The sequence below is a fragment of the Procambarus clarkii genome, chromosome 24 (genome assembly GCF_040958095.1).
Source record: "Procambarus clarkii isolate CNS0578487 chromosome 24, FALCON_Pclarkii_2.0, whole genome shotgun sequence".
NCBI classification, from domain to species: Eukaryota; Metazoa; Arthropoda; class Malacostraca; order Decapoda; family Cambaridae; genus Procambarus; species Procambarus clarkii.
The window spans coordinates 37,133,438-37,153,766 of record NC_091173.1 but is presented as its reverse complement, the minus strand read 5'-3'; the positions used below and the strand labels follow the sequence as shown (position 1 = coordinate 37,153,766).

General features: G+C 42.8%; 2 non-coding genes across 2 annotated transcripts; both read right to left on the bottom strand.

Annotated features, from left to right (window-relative positions):
• Positions 1–1,888: 1,888 nt before the first annotated feature.
• TRNAN-GUU (transfer RNA asparagine (anticodon GUU)) lies at positions 1,889–1,962 on the bottom strand. Its single transcript has one exon. It is a non-coding gene; the product is annotated as a tRNA-Asn (tRNA).
• Positions 1,963–18,498: 16,536 nt separating this feature from the next.
• On the bottom strand, positions 18,499–18,572 carry TRNAN-GUU (transfer RNA asparagine (anticodon GUU)). The gene has a single exon. It is a non-coding gene; the product is annotated as a tRNA-Asn (tRNA).
• Positions 18,573–20,329: the final 1,757 nt, after the last annotated feature.

The window sequence follows — 20,329 nt, the reverse complement described above, 5'->3', positions numbered from 1 at the left end:
ATTACATCCTTGAGTCACCAGCAGCCAGAGCCATCACCAAGATTATATCCTTGGGTCACCAGCAGCCAGAGCCATCACCAAGATTATATCCTTGGGTCACCAGCAGCCGGAGCCATCACCAAGATTATATCCTTGAGTCACCAGCAGCCAGAGCCATCACCAAGATTATATCCTTAGGTCACCACCAGCCAGAGCCGTCACCAAGATTATATCCTTGAGTCACCAGCAGCCAGAGCCGTCACCAAGATTATATCCTTGAGTCACCAGCAGCCAGAGCCATCACCAAGATTATATCCTTGGGTCACCAGCAGCTGGAGTCATCACCAAGATTATATCCTTGGGTCACCAGCAGCTGGAGCCATCACCAAGATTATATCCATGAGTCACCAGCAGCCAGAGCCGTCACCAAGATTATATCCTTGAGTCACCAGGAGCCAGAGCCATCACCAAGATTATATCTTTGAGTCACCAGCAGCCAGAGCCATCTTCAAGATTATATCCTTGGGTCACCAGCAGCCGGAGCCATCACCAAGATTATATCCTTGGGTCACCACCAGCCAGAGCCGTCACACAGATTACATCCTTGAGTCACCAGCAGCCAGAGCCATCACCAAGATTATATCCTTGGGTCACCAGCAGCCAGAGCCATCACCAAGATTATATCCTTGGGTCACCAGCAGCCGGAGCCATCACCAAGATTATATCCTTAGGTCACCACCAGCCAGAGCCGTCACCAAGATTATATCCTTGAGTCACCAGCAACCAGAGCCATCACCAAGATTATATCCTTGGGACACCAGCAGCCGGAGCCATCACCAAGATTATATCCTTGGGTCACCAGCAGCTGGAGTCATCACCAAGATTATATCCTTGGGTCACCAGCAGCCAGAGCCGTCACCAAGATTATATCCTTGAGTCACCAGGAGCCAGAGCCATCACCAAGATTATATCTTTGAGTCACCAGCAGCCAGAGCCATCTTCAAGATTATATCCTTGGGTCACCAGCAGCCGGAGCCATCACCAAGATTATATCCTTGGGTCACCACCAGCCAGAGCCGTCACACAGATTACATCCTTGAGTCACCAGCAGCCAGAGCCATCACCAAGATTATATCCTTGGGTCACCAGCAGCCAGAGCCATCACCAAGATTATATCCTTGGGTCACCAGCAGCCGGAGCCATCACCAAGATTATATCCTTGGGCCACCAGCAGCTGGAGCCATCACCAAGATTATATCCTTGGGTCACCAGCAGCCGGAGCCATCACCAAGATTATATCCTTGGGTCACCAGCAGCTGGAGCCATCACCAAGATTATATCCTTGGGTCACCAACAGCCAGAGCCAGCACCAAGATTATATCCATGGGTCACCAGCAGCCAGAGCCATCACCAAGATTATATACTTGGATCACCAGCAGCTGGAGCCATCACCAAGATTATATCCTTGGGTCACCAGCAGCCAGAGCCATCACCAAGATTATATCCTTGGGTCACCAGCAGCCAGAGCCATCACCAAGATTATATCCTTGGGTCACCAGCAGCTGGAGCCATCACCAAGATTATATCCTTGGGTCACCAGCAGCTGGAGCCATCACCAAGATTATATCCTTGGGTCACCAACAGCCAGAGCCAGCACCAAGATTATATCCTTGGGTCACCAGCAGCCAGAGCCATCACCAAGATTATATCCTTGGGTCACCAGCAGCCAGAGCCAGCACCAAGATTATATCCTTGGATCACCAGCAGCTTCTCTCTCTATAATACTCCCACATTTATTCCTTGCTAAACTCTTGGTAAACTTTTGGTAAACTCATCCATGTTAAGAAAATAATTATATAATTGTTCTCATTTTCTCAAACAAGTGAAGTTTAACAAACTTCAAAACAGCCGCCCCCGGGTGGGCTCGAACCACCAACCTTTCGGTTAACAGCCGAACGCGCTAACCAATTGTGCCACGGAGGCTTGGGTTAAACCGGCGTTTGTGTGTTTGTTAACTCTGCTTGTACTCACCTAGTTGTGCGTGCGGGGGTTGAGCTCTGGCTCTTTGGTCTTGGTTCTCAACTGTCAATCAACTGGTGTACAGATTCCTGAGCCAACTGGGCTCTATCATATCTACATTTGAAACTGTGTATAGAGTCAGCCTCCACCACATCACTACCTAATGTATTCCACCTGTTAACTACTCTGACACTGAAAAAGTTTGTTCTAGTTTGTGTGTGTTTACGCGTTCCACATTTAGTTTGTCGTGTCCTCCTTGTTAGTCACAGTTTGTCTGGCAGAAAAGTCTCCCCTTATTTCTCTATTATATCTACCCAACCAGTTGTGTCGGACGGTAGAGCAACGGTCTCGCTTCATTCAGGTCTGCGTTCAATCCCCCGACCGTCCAAGTGTTTGGGCACCATTCCTTTCCCCCATCCCATCCAAAATCCTTAATTCTGACCTCTTCCAGGCTATATTGTCTAATAGCTTGGCGCTTTACCCTGACAATTCCCTCCCTCAATCTTATCCACTTATGAAAATATAAACAATGTTTGCCCCTACAACCTGTTCATTGATTTCATTCCATATCCTTCCATATAAAAGTTCTTTATTCACCTTCAGTGTGTAAGTGATTAATAACACATTAGTTTCAATAGAAGAGTCATGACCTGCCAATGAGCGTCCTCTAGGATCCTCAGCATCTCCAGGTTGAGACCATTCATCCAGCGTGTTTCTTCCTATGTTCAGGAAGAAACACGCTGTTGTTCTTCCTCAGACAACCAAGTCCAGCTCCTGGTCTGCACGTGTGGCTTAGCGTCTAGGCCTGGCGGAACTGCTTCTACAAACAGGAGAAGGGGCGAAGGTGGGTCTCTGGCACCTTAAAACCAGTTGCTTTGAGCAGATGGGACTCGTTAGCCTGGGAAGGCAGCTCATCTAGGGGAAGGAAAATCCCGAATTCAGACCTCTCCTGTCATCCGGTTAAACCCGCTCATGGGAAAGGCTTCGGGAGTCAACCCTAAGGAAAAATCAGGAGTTGGAGTCCCTGAGGCAGTTTGCAGCTGTTTACAGCTAGATTCAGGTAACTCTTGCGACGACACTGGTGCCAAGCGTATCGGCGCCTGCCCTTCCCTTGGATGACGTCGGTGGCGTGGAGAGGGTGGATCTGCAGCATAGGCAACAGCCGGTTCTCCATAATTACTGCCAAGGCCTGTGCCCTGGAGGGGACTCTCCAGCAGGCGATGGCTCTGCACGGGAAGCGACAGTTACCGGCGCCTACCACTCAATTGGCATAGATCTGTGAGGCACCAGGGGATGCTTCCGTCGGTGTGAGAAATCATCCGATTTCATAGTACAGCTACATCCCACCTCAAGCTGAGCAACCCCCAGCCAATAAGGTGCTGTCCCGTAATGGTCCACTTGCTCCGCTGAGTGCGTGGGGCTTAGGGCACAATCCAAAAAGCGGATCGTCAACCATGCACCAGGCAAAAGAAAACACAGAGTCACCCAGCTCTCAAACTGGGCACATGGAATGTTAGAACTATGACACCGGGTCTCTCGGAAGATCCACTGGATGTGAACGACGCCCGCACGACAGCTGTGATCTACAATGAACTTAGCAGCCTCCAGATGGACACAGTCGCCCTGCAGGAGACACGTTTGCCCGCGACCGGCAGCATACGAGAGAAGGACTTTACATTCTTCTGGCAGGGCAAACATCCAGAAGAGAAGGGAACATGGCATTGGCTTTGCCATCAGGTACAGGTTGTTAGGGTCCATAGTACCGCCCACGGAAGGGTCTGCAAGGATCATCAAACTTCACCTTCATACAGCAGCAACAGGAATGGTCAGCCTCATCAACGCCTATGCACCAATACTGACCTCCTCTACCAGAGAGAAGGACGAGTTCTATGATGACCTCGGCCTAACTCTCAGAGACATGCGTCAACAAGAGCCAGTCTTCCTCCTGGGAGACATTAATGCAAGAGTTGGTTCTGATCACAGCTCTTGGCCTTCCTGCCTGGGCCAGTTTGGATTTGGGAAGATGAATGAGAGTGGGCAGCGCCTCCCTGGAGTTCTGTTGTCGTCATGATCTCTGCATCACCAATTCCTTCTTCGACACCAAGCCCCAGCATAAGGTTTCCAGGAGACACCCGAGGTCTAAGCATAGGCACCAACTCGACCTGGTGCTTATGGGGCTTAGCAATCTGAGAAACGTCAAACTGACCCGCAGCTTCCAGAGCGCAGATTGTGACACCAACAACTCTCTCGTCGTTTGCAGAGTAAAGTTCCAGCCACGGAAAATCCACAGATTAAAGAAGGAGAGAAGACCAAGCAGTAACGTAAACAAGACCCGTGGCCTTCACAAGGTGGAGGAATTCACTGCTGTGCTGGTAAATGACCTTCCTGTACCACCCTGCGATAGCGCAAGTGAGAGGTGGTCACATCTCAGGGGCGCTATTTATTTTCAACACTGCCATATCCACCTTCGGTAAGAGGCAGAACACGTCAGCGAATTGGTTCAAATCCATTGCAGGGGAACTGTTACACCTCGTAGAGGAAAAGAGACGAGCTCTCTCATCCTACAAGAACCTGCCCTCAGAAAGGAACCTAAAGGTCCTCCGTACTGCTCGCAATAGAGTTCAACAAACTGCGAGGCGCTGTACTAATGATTACTGGCTTTGACTTTGTTCCAGCATCCAGACCGCGGCTATTGTCGGCAACACAAGAGGCACAAATCAAATAGGCAAAAGGCCCTACACAAAACAGGACGGCTCCTCTGAATGATCTCTCCAGTGACGGCCATCACTGGAGAGATCGTTAAAGACCGTGATCAACAGATGAATCGGTGGGTGGAACATTACTCCAAACTCTACTCCAGATACAACATGGTCAGCGTAGAGGCTTTGGATGCAATCGAGTGCCTGCCCATCATGGAAGAACTTGATCTTGAACCGACTGTGGAAGAAGTTGAAAAAGCAGTGGATTCACTTTCCTCAGGGCAGGCCCCAGGAGATTCTGCCATGAAGTTCTCAAGGGTGCTCGTGTAACATTTCAAACTGAGCTTCAGGAACTTCTGTGCCAGTGCTGGAGGGAGGGCTCGGTGCCACAAGACATGAGAGATGCAAACATAATCACTCTCTACAAAAATAAAGGTGACAGAAGCGATGTAAACAACTATCGCGGCATCTCCCTCCTCAGCGTCGTCGGCCAACTCTGCTAGGGTCGTCTTGGTCAGGCTTCAGATTCTTGCTGAAAGAGTGTACCCTGAGTCACAGTGTGGTTTCCGAGCAGAGAGGTCGACCACTGACATGGTGTTCTCCCTGAGACAGCTTCAAGAAAAGTGCAGGGAGTAGAGAAAAGCCTTGTACTTTGCCTTCATTGACCTTACAAAGGCCTTCAACCTCGTGAGCAGGGACGGACTCTTCAAGATCTTTGCCAAAATTTGCTGTCCACCCACCCTACTCAGCATGATACAATCGTTCCACAAGGACATGAACGAACAGTCGTGTACGACAGCTCAACTTCTGAACCATTCAACATCAACAGTGGTGTTAAATAAGGGTGCGTTCTTGCTCCAACCCTGTATCTTCTTCGCGATCCTCGTCAAGCATGCCTTTGGGACAACCACAGAGGGCATCTATCTCCGAACAAGATCTAATGGATAGCTCTAAATCTATCCAGACTCCGAGGACAGACGAAAGTACAGAGGTTAATCCTCAGGGAGTTCCTCTTCGCCGACGACGCAGCGATCACCCACACACACAGCAGAAAGCCTGCAGCAGCTATTCAGGCTGCTGCAGGCCTGTTAAGCATTCGGACGGACAATCAGCCTGAAGAAGACAATCAGATCATGGACGTCTTGTCCCATTACCTGTCTTGTCCCACAGGTAATGGGACAAGACGTCAATGAACTACCCCTGTATAAACATAGCAGACTATGTGTTGGAGTCAGTTCACGAGTTTGTGTACCTGGGCTCCACAATCTCAGACACCCTTTCCCTGGACACTGAACTCAACAGGCGGATCATGAAGGCCGCAACAACACTGGCCAGGCTCACAAAGTGCGTTTGGAAAAATGCCAAACTGACAGTGCACACCAAGGCACAAGTCTACATGGCATGTGTGGTGATCACACTTCTCTACGGCTCGGAATACTGGACCCTGCGCTCTCGCGAGGAGAGACGGCTCAATACCTTTCACATGCGGAACCTGGGACACATCCTTGACATCACGTGGAAAGACCACGTCACCAACAACACAGTACTAGAGAGAACATCCCTGGAAACACAAACCAAAACTGTCTCAATTTTCCGCGTGTTACAACTTGTAATAAAGTTGTTACATCTTGGCTTAACGTGTTTATGACGTATTAGAACGTTGTTACAACCTGCTATATTGGTTGTTATAACTGGTTAGGAGGTGTTAAAACTTGTTCAAACGTTGTACCAACGTCGTAGTTTCGGTGTGTGTTTGGCGGGAGGAGTCCCTTCAATATTCACTCTCCTGAAGCAGAGATGCATGCGATGGCGGGGACATGTCACATGCATGGAAGATGGCTGCATACCAAAGACCTCTTGTATGGAGAACTGGCATTAGGAAGGAGACCCACAGGAAAACCTCAGCTGCGTTTCAAAGATCTCAAGCAGATAACCATCGACATCAACACTTGGGAGGCAGCAGCTGCGGACAGATCTGCCTGGAGATGCAAAGTGAAGAAGGGACTCCAGCAATTCGGGAATGAATCGAAGAAACAGGCGGAGGATAAAAGACTTATGAGGAGGTCTCCACCACTGTCAGACGCACCCGATTCGGCGTTTATCTGCGCTCGCTGCAGTCGGGACTGTCATTCTTGGGTTGGCCTTCACAGCCACAGCAGGCGATGAATCCAACTAGACTACAACAACTAGACACCAAGGGAGCAACTCCATAACCCCACGGTTTGACGGATGCCTACTATATAGTTCCAATAGGGCTTATGTTACCCAGTCATAGTAGGAGAGACATATACGTGTAAGTGGGTGTGAAAGGTAATGTACCAGTAGCCAGAACGCGCTGCTTGACCTGATCTGTGGTACTCGATTTTCCTCAAATTATACACTTTTCTATTTTTTTCTTATGGAATTATTAAGCTTTCCATTATATTGAATATGATTTTATTGGTTTAATTTAAGTGAAAACTAACATACAAATATGATTAAACTTAACCTAATATAATAATAATAATAATATAATAATTAATTGTGCCTGGGGACAGGCAGTCAGTTTATACATACAGTATATATTAGGCTTATATCGATGCCCATCCCACCCTTACCAGGATGCATCCTCACAACAAGCTGACTAACACATGTAAACCTATTTACTGCTAAGTGGACAGAGGCATTAGGTGAAAGGAAACTCGCCCATCCATTTCTGTGCCTCCCAGGATTTTTGAGAATTATAATATGAGCTATGTTACTGGGGAACTTCCTATCTCTTGGACCAACAGTTCAATCATTCCAATTCCCAAGTAATTAGTAAGTAATTATCAAAAGAAGGCACCAAACCGGAAAGTTCCAATTTCCAAGACAAATCAAAGGAATGCTTTCTGCCCAATTTTCCTTTATATCTACATTTGTAAAACATTCTAGATAAGTCCTGAACCGTCTCCTCAATAAAATAGGAACCATGAATTTCCTGCCAGACATATGGCTTTATGCATGGAAGGAATGTGCATCATTGCATTACCACTTTTCTTACCCAGCATACTGAAAAGTCATATACCACCCTCTTAGATCTCAAGTTGGCCTTTGATATTGCAAATCAAGATGTTATCTTGAGTGAGCTTGCAAGAATGAATATTGGTGGTCGACTTCTTTATTGGATCAGGGGTGACTTATCCAACAGGAAGTCATCTGTATGTTTCCAGGGGCATTGGATTGTAGCAAGAGACATCGAACTTGGCACCCCACAGGAAGGCGTACTCTGTCCTACCTTATTTAATATCGTATTGCTTGCCTTGACAGTTGTACAAGAATGTAAGAACACATATAAATCAATAAATAAATATATAAATAACAAATAATTAAACACGCTGTTTAACTCTGTACCGAGGAAACCCAACGTCATTAGCACATCATTAGCTTTGCTGATGATATTATGATACACACCACTGGGTATGCTTAGACGCAGAACACTGTTCACTCTGTATTAGACTCATGTCAGGACCTAGGTTTAGTTATCTCTGCAGAGAAAACAAAGATACTAAATCTGCGTTAACCCAGGCAGAGAGAAGCTGTTCGCAAGGTGCAACGGTATGATATCTCCCAGCTTGTCTACGTTAACAGATTTAAATACCTTGGCCTTGAGGTGCCACTGTATGGTTCTGTTGTATTCAGACTCTGTCATCAGTGTTAATAGAGGCTCAGAAGTCTCGTGGCTGTTGCAGGTTATCACTCAGGCTGTGGTGCCAGTGGCAACATTGTCAAAATGATGTTCCTTGCATACGTTAGATATTTAGTGGATTAAGCTGCACCTCTGCTTGCCTTGATGCTTCAAAAAACTGGGAAGGCTTGAAAAAGTGCAGAACGAAGTCATGAGGATAATCCTTGGGTGCCCTCGTACCAAAAGGATACTTAACATTAGAAAGGAACTTAATATTCCGTGCCTCGTTGATCGTGTTACTGAAAATAACTGTCAAATTGGAATAAAATGGCCTAGGCTAACTCATCCTAACCTTTGAACAGAATCCCTCCACAATTTCTTTATTGAAAGTGAATATTGTAGCAAGAAACACAAAAACGCACTTTCCTGCCCTGTGGGAGACTACACGCTTTCTAATTTTAATCCCTCCCTTTCCACCCAAGAAGCAAATTAGAGATCAGCTAAGCTTCGTCTTGAGGCAAAGCTCAACGCCTCAAGCCATATTGATGCTCTGTCCACAGAGCATTCTCTCTCTCTCAAATCATATACACTGATGGTTCCCTACAGCGCCCCACGGGTGGAGCTGGAAGTGCAGTTGTCCTGACAATGGGCAATGGTTTATATTTTGAGTGCGGGAGTCCGTATAAACAACTGGGCCTCTACCCTTCAGACCGAAACTATTTCCCTTGCTTCTTGCAATGAAATGTGTTAAAGTTTCCAAACTTGATACATAAATTGTAAGTGACTTTTTATCATCCTTAAAATTGCTCTCAACTCTTTAAGACGTAACTGTAACATGCTCGTGTCTGAAGCTAGACACAAATACAACAAAATTATTAATGATGGTAACAGAGTTCATTTCATGTGAACTCCATCTCATGTTGGCCTCCGAATGCGTGACAGAGCTCATGAGATTGCCAAAGAATCTGTCTTTAAAGGAGAAATTGAGTATAACCTTAGATTGTCAATAAGCAGTCTGAGTGCAATAGAACACCAAGAATTTCAACAAACTCTTGTAGATATGAGGCAAAGTAAAATCGACACCAGTAATTCCATCTATCATCATTCTATCATACGAGAGGAGCCACACATCTATGGATCATCAAATAAAATTAGCAGATTTCTACATGTTACTATTGCTCGGCTTAGACTCGGTTACAAGTATCTCTGGGAATTTTCATTATCTGCTGACGGAGATAATAAAAACTGTGTCAACAAAATTTTTCGCACACCCTCCGTCACTATGTGATGGAGTGTGAAAAAATGTAAGATGTATTCAGAGACAATTCTATAACAAATGTTCAAGATATGTGTAAATATTTAATTCAAAATTATCTGCTGCCAGAAGTCTTGGCCAAATATCCCCAGTTTGCTAACCGCAGGTAGTATCTGAGTGATTATAACCTATCCACCGCTGTCTATTAGATAGGGGGGGGGGGAGAGGGGGCGGTGTGTAGGATAAAGATGTCAATTGTGACTTTAGCTCTCCACATATGTCAGTTGCTTAAATTAAAAACTGTACATGTGGTCGGTCTCGAGCCCAATCCTGATATGACGAAATGCATTTCATTTTGTAACTAGCTCATCAAGATTGTAACTTGCTTAGCTAAATGAATTGTGGTGTATGGGGGGGGGGGTGCAAAATAATTGAATTGAACTAAAAAGAAAAAACAGGATTCTAGCCCAGAATTCTCGATTGTGAGTCGAGAACGAATCCGACTGTACTACCGGGACCCTCTATGTCCTTAATATAAAAATATTATATAAACCAAATTTTAAAAAATATCTGAAAATTAGGAAAATGATTCTAACTCTTAGACAATTCAGGCCTTGCATTCTGTGTGTATAACAATGTTTGACAACGAAGGAATTAATAAGATCATTTAAGTACTTTCGTATACAGTAATACATCTTCAGAGGGATGAATATTAGAAGTCTGATTGATGAAGATTAAACCCACGCAGGAGGTGGCACGGGCATGAATAGCCCGTAAATGGTAGATTTTTTTGTTTAGTAAATGTATACTGTGTGATGAGGTCGCATTTAATCGTCAGGCTGCTACGGTGGGGGAGGCTACTGCTTGAGAGCATTTATGAGGGTGTCCAGCTGCTGTACACCTTTTTTGACCAGAAGAGTGGCAGTGTTGTTGACTTCAAGGTGGTTACTGCAAGATTCAGGGATTCTTAAAGTTCTTCTAAGTTCGTTGGTTGCTTCACATTCCAAGAGAAAAAGAAGTAGTGGCTTTTCTGTTAAAGTCTGGCAGAAGATGCATTCTCTGTCTCTGTTCTGGGTTCACCAATCTCCCAGTTGCATCTGTAACTTAGACGTAGTCTATATAACTGAACTGCTTTGTCCCCTGTGGATTCCTTTTGTGATGTTTAACTTTTCTAACTTGGTGGCCTGAAGATGCCATATTGCAGAGGGCGAACCATTTGCTATTCTCTGGTGTAGATGGGCTACGTTGAGGTGTGGGAGTTTTTTGGTGATGGTGTTTTTCATATACTCTAGGCTGGGTTGGATTGTTTTTATGAATCACTGGATGACGAGTTGCCAATTTAGCAATTTCATTGGCTTTCTCATTAATGGGTTTCCAACAAGGATGAGATCCAGTTTAGGGTGATGTTGAGTCTTTTGCCTTTAGCGACTGCTCCAAGATAAAAACTGGTGGTAATTATTTTAACGTTGTGTTTCCACTGCTTTTTTCTAATATTTGAAATGCAGCTCTTGAGTCTGTGTGTGTATGATTGCATTTTGAGTGTTTTGTTGAATCACATATGCGAATGCCTATTGTATAGCAAACAGCTCAGTTTGGGTTGATGATACTGGTCCTCCCAGTCTCTATATGCCTCTCTTCGTGCCAGTCAGTATACCTGTTCGCTGTCCGTGCAAAGAGCAGCGCCCGCACTCTTATATTCTGAGTCCACCGATCCGTCTGTGAGGATGTTGGTGGCTCCTATTACTGCAATGATGCTCATATGCTTTTCTTTGATTCGACTTAGGATTGTTGGATCATCGGCAGCCTTTTTCAATTGAAGATCTTTTATTAATTTGAAGGTAGGCTCCTCCCACGGGGGGGAACAAGTGTAGTTTGGGGGTGATTGATCACCTCCCTCTATCAAGAATCATGCTTTTTAATTGTGGTCTGTATAGGACATTCTCGACCTAAAAGGCCAAAAGTTTTCGATATTTTGGCCAAGTCCAACCACCAAGGCTTGCCGGACTAGGACTGCATCAAGAGAAATAATTGTCTTACTGATAATCGTACATGTTCTTTGTGATATTCTTTCTTGAAGAGAGGGCAAACCTGTTTCCATTCATAGAGTTTCAAGTGGGTCCATATCGGGGATCCCAGGGTAGATCTCATAGCATTGTTTTGGATTATTTCAAGCTTTTTCCACTGTTGTGGAAAAGTCTTGTGAATGCAGGTGCGGCATAGTCGATCACTGAGCTGACTGCCTGTACATAGTATGTGCTAAGGACTTGCAGATTGGCTCCACCAGAGAAGGTGGGTAGCAACCTGAGGATTGCCGTCCTGGCCGCAGTTCTCTCTTAAGTAAGTGACCTCAGCATTAAAATTTATGTGTGTCCAGGATTATTTCTAGATTCTAATAAGTGTCCACCCATTCAATTCGTTGACCGTGTACTGTGAGTTCGATGTTGGGCTTCGCTATTTTTACGGGTACGGGGTTGTTGTGGTTTCTTTGTGGGGTTGAGTTTGATACCAATCTGCTTTGCCTCTTCACTGATGGAGTCTAAGCATTTGGGTGCAAAGCGCGACGCATCCTTTCCTTTTATGATGATGACAAAATCGTCCCCGAAGTTTAGCAGCCTGCAGTGTTGAGGGAGTTTCAGCCTCATTATTCTTTACATTAAACAGTTGAAGAGAAGGAGAATCAGAATGCCTCCTTGCGATGTACCATTTTCATGTCTTCTGTATTCAGAAACATTGCCAAGAAGTTTCCCTCATGCTTCTCTGTTTATGAGACTGTTTTTTGGTCCAGGAGACCAGGTTGCCTTTGACCTCTTTGTCGATGAGGCAGCAGAGAATAGCTGGGGCGCTAGCCAGTTCACAGGGTTTCTCGAGGTCCAGGAATATCAGCATTCCAGGTCTGTCATTCAAGTGGGCTAACAGAGCTGTAATACATTCCACTCTGCCAACCCCTCCTATATAGACATACATATCATGATGAAGTTTAGGCCTTTTCCACTCAAGTCTGTTGATAGCAATTCTGTTAGGCATCTTGGTTGCACAGCTTTGGAGAGAGACGGGCCTTTGATTAGCTGAAACTTTGGGTTTTGTGATAAGCACTATGTCTGCTCTATTCCAAGCTGTAGGTCTAGTTTGAGAAGTCAAGGCTAAATTAATTAACCTAAGGTATGCAGTGTCTCCCTCTGGGCCGAGATTTCTATTCATTTTATAGGGTATTTTGTTTTCTCCAGTGGATGTATCTTTGGAGTTTTTCTTAGCCCGATTCAGCTCATCCCACATAAAAGGAGTATTAGTGTCATAGACTTCTGCACCTGCTGTAAGGATTCTGTGCCACCTTTCTTCCTCTAATCCTGTTTTCACGGCTAATACATCTGGTTGAAACTGATTACTGGCTGCACTTTCTGCTATCCAGGTTGTCAATACTTTTGCTTCCTGTAGAGGATCCTAAGGGTGTGGGGCCTTGGGTGTTTTATTTCCCTTGGCCCGGTGGATTTGCTGCCATATCTCTCCATGAGAAGTGTGTTCATTCAGATGTGAACACCAGTACAGCCACTTTTGTTCTTTTATTAGCCTGTTCTTTTGGAGCACATGTTCCTTGATGTAAGGTCCTGTTAAGGTCACTTGGTCGCTTTTTGTATAGCTTCCTTGTTCTCTTGAGTCAATGATCGAGTTCTTTGATACGTTCGCAATTGTACCATTGATCTTTGTGGTGTCGTGTGGACTGCTTATTCAGTGGAATTGAGTGGTTAGCTGCACTTTGAATAGTTTTGAAAAATCTTGTTCTGCCTGATTAATGTCTTTGGGAACATCAGAGTTTCTTTGCCACACTAAAGTGAGGTTTTGAAATCGATCCCATTTTGCTAAAGCAAAGTTCTGGCTTCAGATGGAGGTGGGGTGGGTAGATCTAACTTAAGATCAATTTGGTCTCCATAGATACCCTTAAAAAGCTTCATAGAAAACACCGACCTTACCTAACCTACTTAGTATGTTAAGATAAGGATCTTATTGCTTCGTAATTACAATTATTACCTAACCTATAATAGGTATAGGTTAAGTAATAATTGTAATTACGAAGCAATAAGATGCTTATCTTAAGATACTAACAAGGTTAGGTAAGGTCGGTGTTTTCTATGAATCTTTTTAAGGGTATCTATTATGTTTAGTATATCACCTATTCACGTAGTTAATAAGTCAATATTGACTTTACGAATTTGCGAGAACGGGTTGACTTATACTTACGAAATGAACGGTATTGTAAATAACACAGCTCAATTCCAACACAATGCCACACAAAATAGTTCAATAAAAAATTAATTAAATAGAAATCTATGAAAATAAAATGTATCAATGTAATTGGAAACATTGAAATGGAATTCGTGACATATTTGGTCTAGAGTGCATGTTGCTATTATGTGCAAGAGATGGCGCTGTTTTCCAAAAACGCATGTTTTTACCTGTCAAATGAATGGCATCTATATAGTAGGATTATTAAAAGACACGTCTATTCGAATGCAACATTGTGTCAAACTTTCAAAGCAATCGGTGAAGAACTTTCAGAGATTACAGTGTGTGTTGCTTTTACGTCCAACAGATGGTGCTGTTTAAAAAAAAAAACATGTTTTTTCCTGTCACAGGTGAGGTATGTATATATTAGATATATAAAAAGATGCGCCTATTCGAATGCAACGTTGTGTCAAAATTTCAAAGCAATCAGTAAAGAGGTTTTGAAGAATTCCCTCACTTGAAGAACACAGTTTGTCAGAAAAAGCATGTTTTTTTTTTAATCGTCACAGACGTGACATCTATATAGTACATATATACAAACCTGCGCAGATGCGAATGGAACGTTGTGTGAAAATTTTCAAAGCAATCGGTGAAGATCTTTCGGAGATTAGCGGTTATGCACAAACGAACATTTCCATTTTTATTTATACAAATGTACGAGATACTTTGCTATGACAAACTTAGAAATAAACTTCGTTTCTGGGAATGCCCAGCGCATAGGTTCGAATCCTCATCATGGCTCCTGTAGAAATTCTCATTGATATATCACGTTAGTATGATTTCTCTGTTAAGGAGATATTAATAGGGTATTTAATTTATGAACACATAATAGAACACGAAACAATGTGTGTATAAATGAGACGAGTTTAGATTTAGAAAAGACCTGGGTAAATACTGGTTCAATAACGGGATTGTTGACTGGTGGAACCAATTACCACATAACATAATAGATTTAGGATCCCTTGATTGTTTCAAGCATAGGTTTGACATATATATGAATAGGTTTGGGTGGATATTGATAGGAGATGCCTCATATGGTCCAATTGGCCTTCTACAGTTTCCTTTATTCTTACGTTCTAATGGAGAGTCATATGTGCCTAACCAGCAGAATATCTTTCGTTCTTTTTCAAATATTTCTTTCCAGATTGATTCTTTTCAAACACTAAAAATCTATTATATTTGGAACATGGTTTACTGCCTGAGGTATATTATGTTAGGTTAGGATAGGTTAAGTAAGGTTATGTTTGCTAGAATATCTGTTATTTTTCACTCAAATAACATAAAATTGCAATTATATAATAAAAATGAAATAAAAATTATTTTATTTGATGGTTACTACACGACAGCTGCACTGTTACTGTCCCTCGCCACTGTTAAAAATCAGAATCAAGGAACTGAATGCTAAGATTGCAATTAAGATAGCCAGAGACCCACATAACAATGATATTGCCAAGAAAAAACTGAGTTCTGTGTTACTTACAGGAGGAAACAGAAGAAGAAAAATGGTACCACAGATCAGTCTGCTACCTTGAAGAACTTCATCTGCTTGAACAAGCCCGTGATCTACTGCCTGTAGAGAGGTTACTTTCCTGGGAGGATGACCCATGCTGGATTATCATCAATGAAATGACAACGAAAAAGTCCAACCACAAGAAATGAGGCACAGTTATCATGAGGAAATTTATAAAAAAAAAGCCGGATATGAATCAAATCAAATGTACACTGATGGGTCATCTAATCCTGCCGATGGCAGGGCTGGGTCAGCATTCACTGTAATTAGGAATAATGACTTTCAAACGGAAATGGAGAAATCACGCATTGAGAACTAGGCCTCTTCATCGCAAGCAGAGCTAACTGCCATTGTTATGGCATTAAGATTCCTTGTAACTCTACTGTAGTGTCTACTAAGCTCGTTATGGCAGGAATCACACAATATTGTTCTCGTGTAACTCTCAGTTATCAACTTTAAAGTTATTTAACAGGCAACAATTCGTAGTGATAACTTCTGATTTTTTGTATATAATATTTTTCGGTTAATAATTAGTTTGTACCACACACAATTTACGTGCTAAATTGGTTATTTCTGGGAATATTCCACAATAAAGTAATAAGACTATAAGATACTGACGACTCAAATATAGTAAATACACTTAGTAAGACGGTAAGATAGTAAAGACACAAAGACAATAAGATAATATGACACTAAGTAAAGACAATAAGACAGTAAGATAATAAGACACTAAGACAGTAAGATAATAAGACACTAAGACAGTAAGACATTAAGAAATTAAGCTAGAAAGACACTAAGACGGTAAAGAGAGCAAGATAGAAAAGACAATAAGACAATAAGATTGTAAAGGAAGAAAGCTAGTATAGACAATAGGATAACAAAAACTTGAAGACAGAAAGATATTAAAGATAGCAGGATAGAAAAGAGAGTAAGATAGTAGAGACAGTAAGACAGAAAGTCAAGACATAAAGATAGTAAGAAATTCATGACAGAAAGATAATATAGCTAGTATGACAGTAACATAATAAAGTTAGTAAGATAGAAAAGACTGTAAGATAGTAAAACATCTCACAACTTGGTGAGTAGAGGAAGGTGTGATGCACCAGCTTAGTGCTCATAGTCCAGTCACCAGCAGCCAGAGCCATCACCAAGATTATATCCTTAGGTCACCAGCAGCCAGAGCCATCACCAAGATTATATCCTTAGGTCACCAGCAGCCAGAGCCATCACCAAGATTATATCCTTGGGTCACCAGCAGCCAGAGCCATCACCAAGATTACATCCTTGGGTCACCAGCAGTCAGAACAATCACCAAGATTATATCCTTGGGTCACCAACAGCCAGAACAATCACCAAGATTATATCCCTGGGTCACCAACAGCCAGAACAATCACCAAGATTATATCCTTGGGTCACCAGCAGTCCGAACAATCACCAAGATTATATCCTTGGGTCACCAACAGCCAGAACAATCACCAAGATTATATCCTTGGGTCACCAACAGCCAGAACAATCACCAAGATTATATCCTTGGGTCACCAGCAGCTGGAGTCATTGTTACGAACCCGATTCCATCGTCGGAGCATGTAGCAGCGACGTCAATGCCATCTGTGAGGCCGCTCCCGAAACCCCCAGAATTTGGACGACGCCATCTAGTGGTGACAGGATTATACCAGCAAGAGGCGTTAGATTCCTGTCCTAGTCAGCTCGTGAGGTAGCTGGTGCTGACCTGCAATGAGGTGGAGCTTACAAAATCAGCGCCATCTATTGAAGGAGGAGTTGTATGTCTGTGTCAGAGTACGTAAGGGTTGTTTCCTAGTGTCCCAGTGTACTGATGATGTGTCTGTATCCACAGAGTCCACGTAGGGCTGCTGAGGTACGAGGACAGTCAGTCTACCCAGGGCAGCCAATAGCTCTCTACTCCATTTTGCTTTACGGAAGCAGTGAGCCGCCGCTGGAGAAGAACTGTGTAGTGTTCTACTGTCTGCCTGTGAAGTGGCAGTGACAGAATTCGGCGTACCCGGGACAGGCCAACCGAAGGGACGACTGACAGTAAGGTGCTACGGAGGATCGTAACCAGCGAGTTGCAAGAAGCTCCTGCCAAGGGTTCGTTACCCTTGTATTTGTACGCGAAGAGGCCCAGCAGCGCGAGGCTGATGTTCTGCCTCGCGCTGCACATGCCCGAAACGCTTTGCGTAATAGTGGCTTTAGGCATTGTATGTACTAGCTCTACCTATAAGTCAACCAATCTTTGTAAAAATTTCTTGTATGTATGTACCTTACCTAAATAAACATTTATTTATAAACATTTACATTTATTCTCTGCCAGCACTAGGCTGGAGAGTGATTGTGGACGTGCACGAAGAGCACCTAGTGAGACTGTGTATAGGCTGGCCCGTGGCCAGGGTAGACTCGTTGGTGTTTCCCAGTACTGGTTGTGGACAGTACTGTGTGTTGAGGAAACACGGTAGCTGACAAGACTGCATCGATTAAGCATCGAAGAGCGTTTATTGTCCTTAGAGAGAGGCACTCGTGTACATATTAAGTGTAGTATTACTTCCTTTAGGATTATATATGAGGTGATGGGAAAATGTTTATATGTGAATATATTGATATTTAATGAAATGTCGTATTCAATGCACCTCCCCCATTGTGTTGTACTTGCATTACCGAGCTCACTCCTTGAAAGCCACTACTAACTTGGGGCCTGATACCAGAACTTTAATTCCACCAGAAAAGAACCCGCTTGCGACCCATTGTGGCCATAACAGTCATAACCAAGAAAATATCCTTGGGTCACCAGCAGCCGGAGCCTTCACCAAGATTATATCCATGGGTCACCAGCAGCCAAAGCCATCACCAAGATTATATCCTTGGGTCACCAGCAGCCAGAGCCATCACCAAGATTATATCCTTGGGTCACCAGCAGCCAGAGCCATCACCAAGATTATATCCTTGGGTCACCAGCAGTTTCTCTCTCTATAATACTCCCACATTTATTCCTTGCTAAACTCTTGGTAAACTTTTGGTAAACTCATCCATGTTAAGAAAATAATTATATAATTGTTCTCATTTTCTCAAACAAGTGAAGTTCAACAAACTTCAAAACAGCCGCCCCCGGGTGGGCTCGAACCACCAACCTTTCGGTTAACAGCCGAACGCGCTAACCAATTGTGCCACGGAGGCTTGGGTTAAACCGGCGTTTGTGTGTTTGTTAACTCTGCTTGTACTCACCTAGTTGTGCGTGCGGGGGTTGAGCTCTGGCTCTTTGGTCTTGGTTCTGAACTATCAATCAACTGGTGTACAGATTCCTGAGCCAACTGGGCTCTATCATATCTACACTTGAAACTGTGTATAGAGTCAGCCTCCATACGGCAGGTTTGTGAAAGTGTTCACTTTGTTTGTGTCTACGCGAACCACATTTAGTATGTCGTGTCCACCTTGATATTCGCAGTTTGTCTGGCAGAAAAGACTCTTCTTATTTCTTTATCATATCTACCCAACCAGTTGGGTTAGCCGGTAGAGCGACGTCTCGCTTCATGCAGGTCCGCGTTCAATCCCAGCCGCCCAAGTGGTTGAGCACAATTTCTTCCCCCCGTCCAATCCCAAATCCTTATCCTGACCCCATTTCAAATGTTATATAGTCGTAATGGCTTGACGTTTCCCCTGATAGTTCCCTCCTTTCTTCAATCATATCTACTTTTCAAAATATGAACAAAGTTTTCCTCTACAACCTGTTCATTTAGTTCATTACATAGCCCTCTATATACAAGCACTTTAATCACCTTCAGTGCGTAAGTGCTTAATAACACATAAGTTTCATTAGGACTTAAGTTACTCTGCCACAGTAGGAGAGACAAATACCTGCAAGTGTGATGTACAGCCACAACGCGCTGCTTCACCTGCTCGATTTTCCTCAAATTATATATTTCTCAAATTGTTTTCTTGTGGAATGATTAAGCTTTCTATTATATTGGATATGACTTTATTTTTTAATTTAATTGAAAACTAACATAGAAATATGACTAAACCTAACCTAATATAATAGTAATAGTAATAATAATAATAATAATCTATATAAATAAAAATGTAAATTTTCGTTTGTTCAAATTCGCTAATCTCCGAAAGTTTTTCACCGATTGTTTTGAAATTTTCACACAACGTTTCATTCGCATCCGAGCAGGTTTTTATATACATACAATATAGATGTGACGTCTGTGACAAAAAAAAAAATACATGCGTATTTTACTTCTATGCGTATTTTGTATTTACAATACAAAATAAAAATTTTTTTATTTTGCTACTAATTGCTACTAATTGTGAATGCTACTAAGCTCGTTATGGCAGGAATCACACAATATTGTTCTCGTGTAACTCTCAGTTATCAACTTTAAAGTTATTTAACAGGCAACAATTCGTAGTGATAACTCCTGATTTTTTTTTACATAATACATTTCGGTTATTTCTGGGAACATCCCACAATAAAGTATTAAGACTATAAGATACTCATTTATAGTAAATACACTTAGTAAGACGGTAAGATAGTAAAGACATAAGGAAAATCAGAGTATGACAGTAAGTAAAGACATTAATACAGTAAGATAGTAAGACACTAAGTAAAGACAGAAAGACATTAAAAAATTAAGCTAGTAAAATACTAAGAGAGTAATGAGAGTTAGATAGCGAAGACTGTAAGATGGTAGGATAATAAAAACACTAAGATAGTAAGATATTAGGAAATTAAGCTAGTAAGACACTAAGACAATAAAGTGAGTAAGATAGTAAAGACAATAAGATAGTAAAAGCAGAAAGAAAGTAAAGAAAGTAAGATAATAAACACTTGAACACAGTAAGATAATAAAGATAGTAAGAAAGAAAAGAGAGTAAGATAGTAGAGACAGTAAGATAGAAAGTCAAGACATAAAGATAGTAAGAAAGTCATG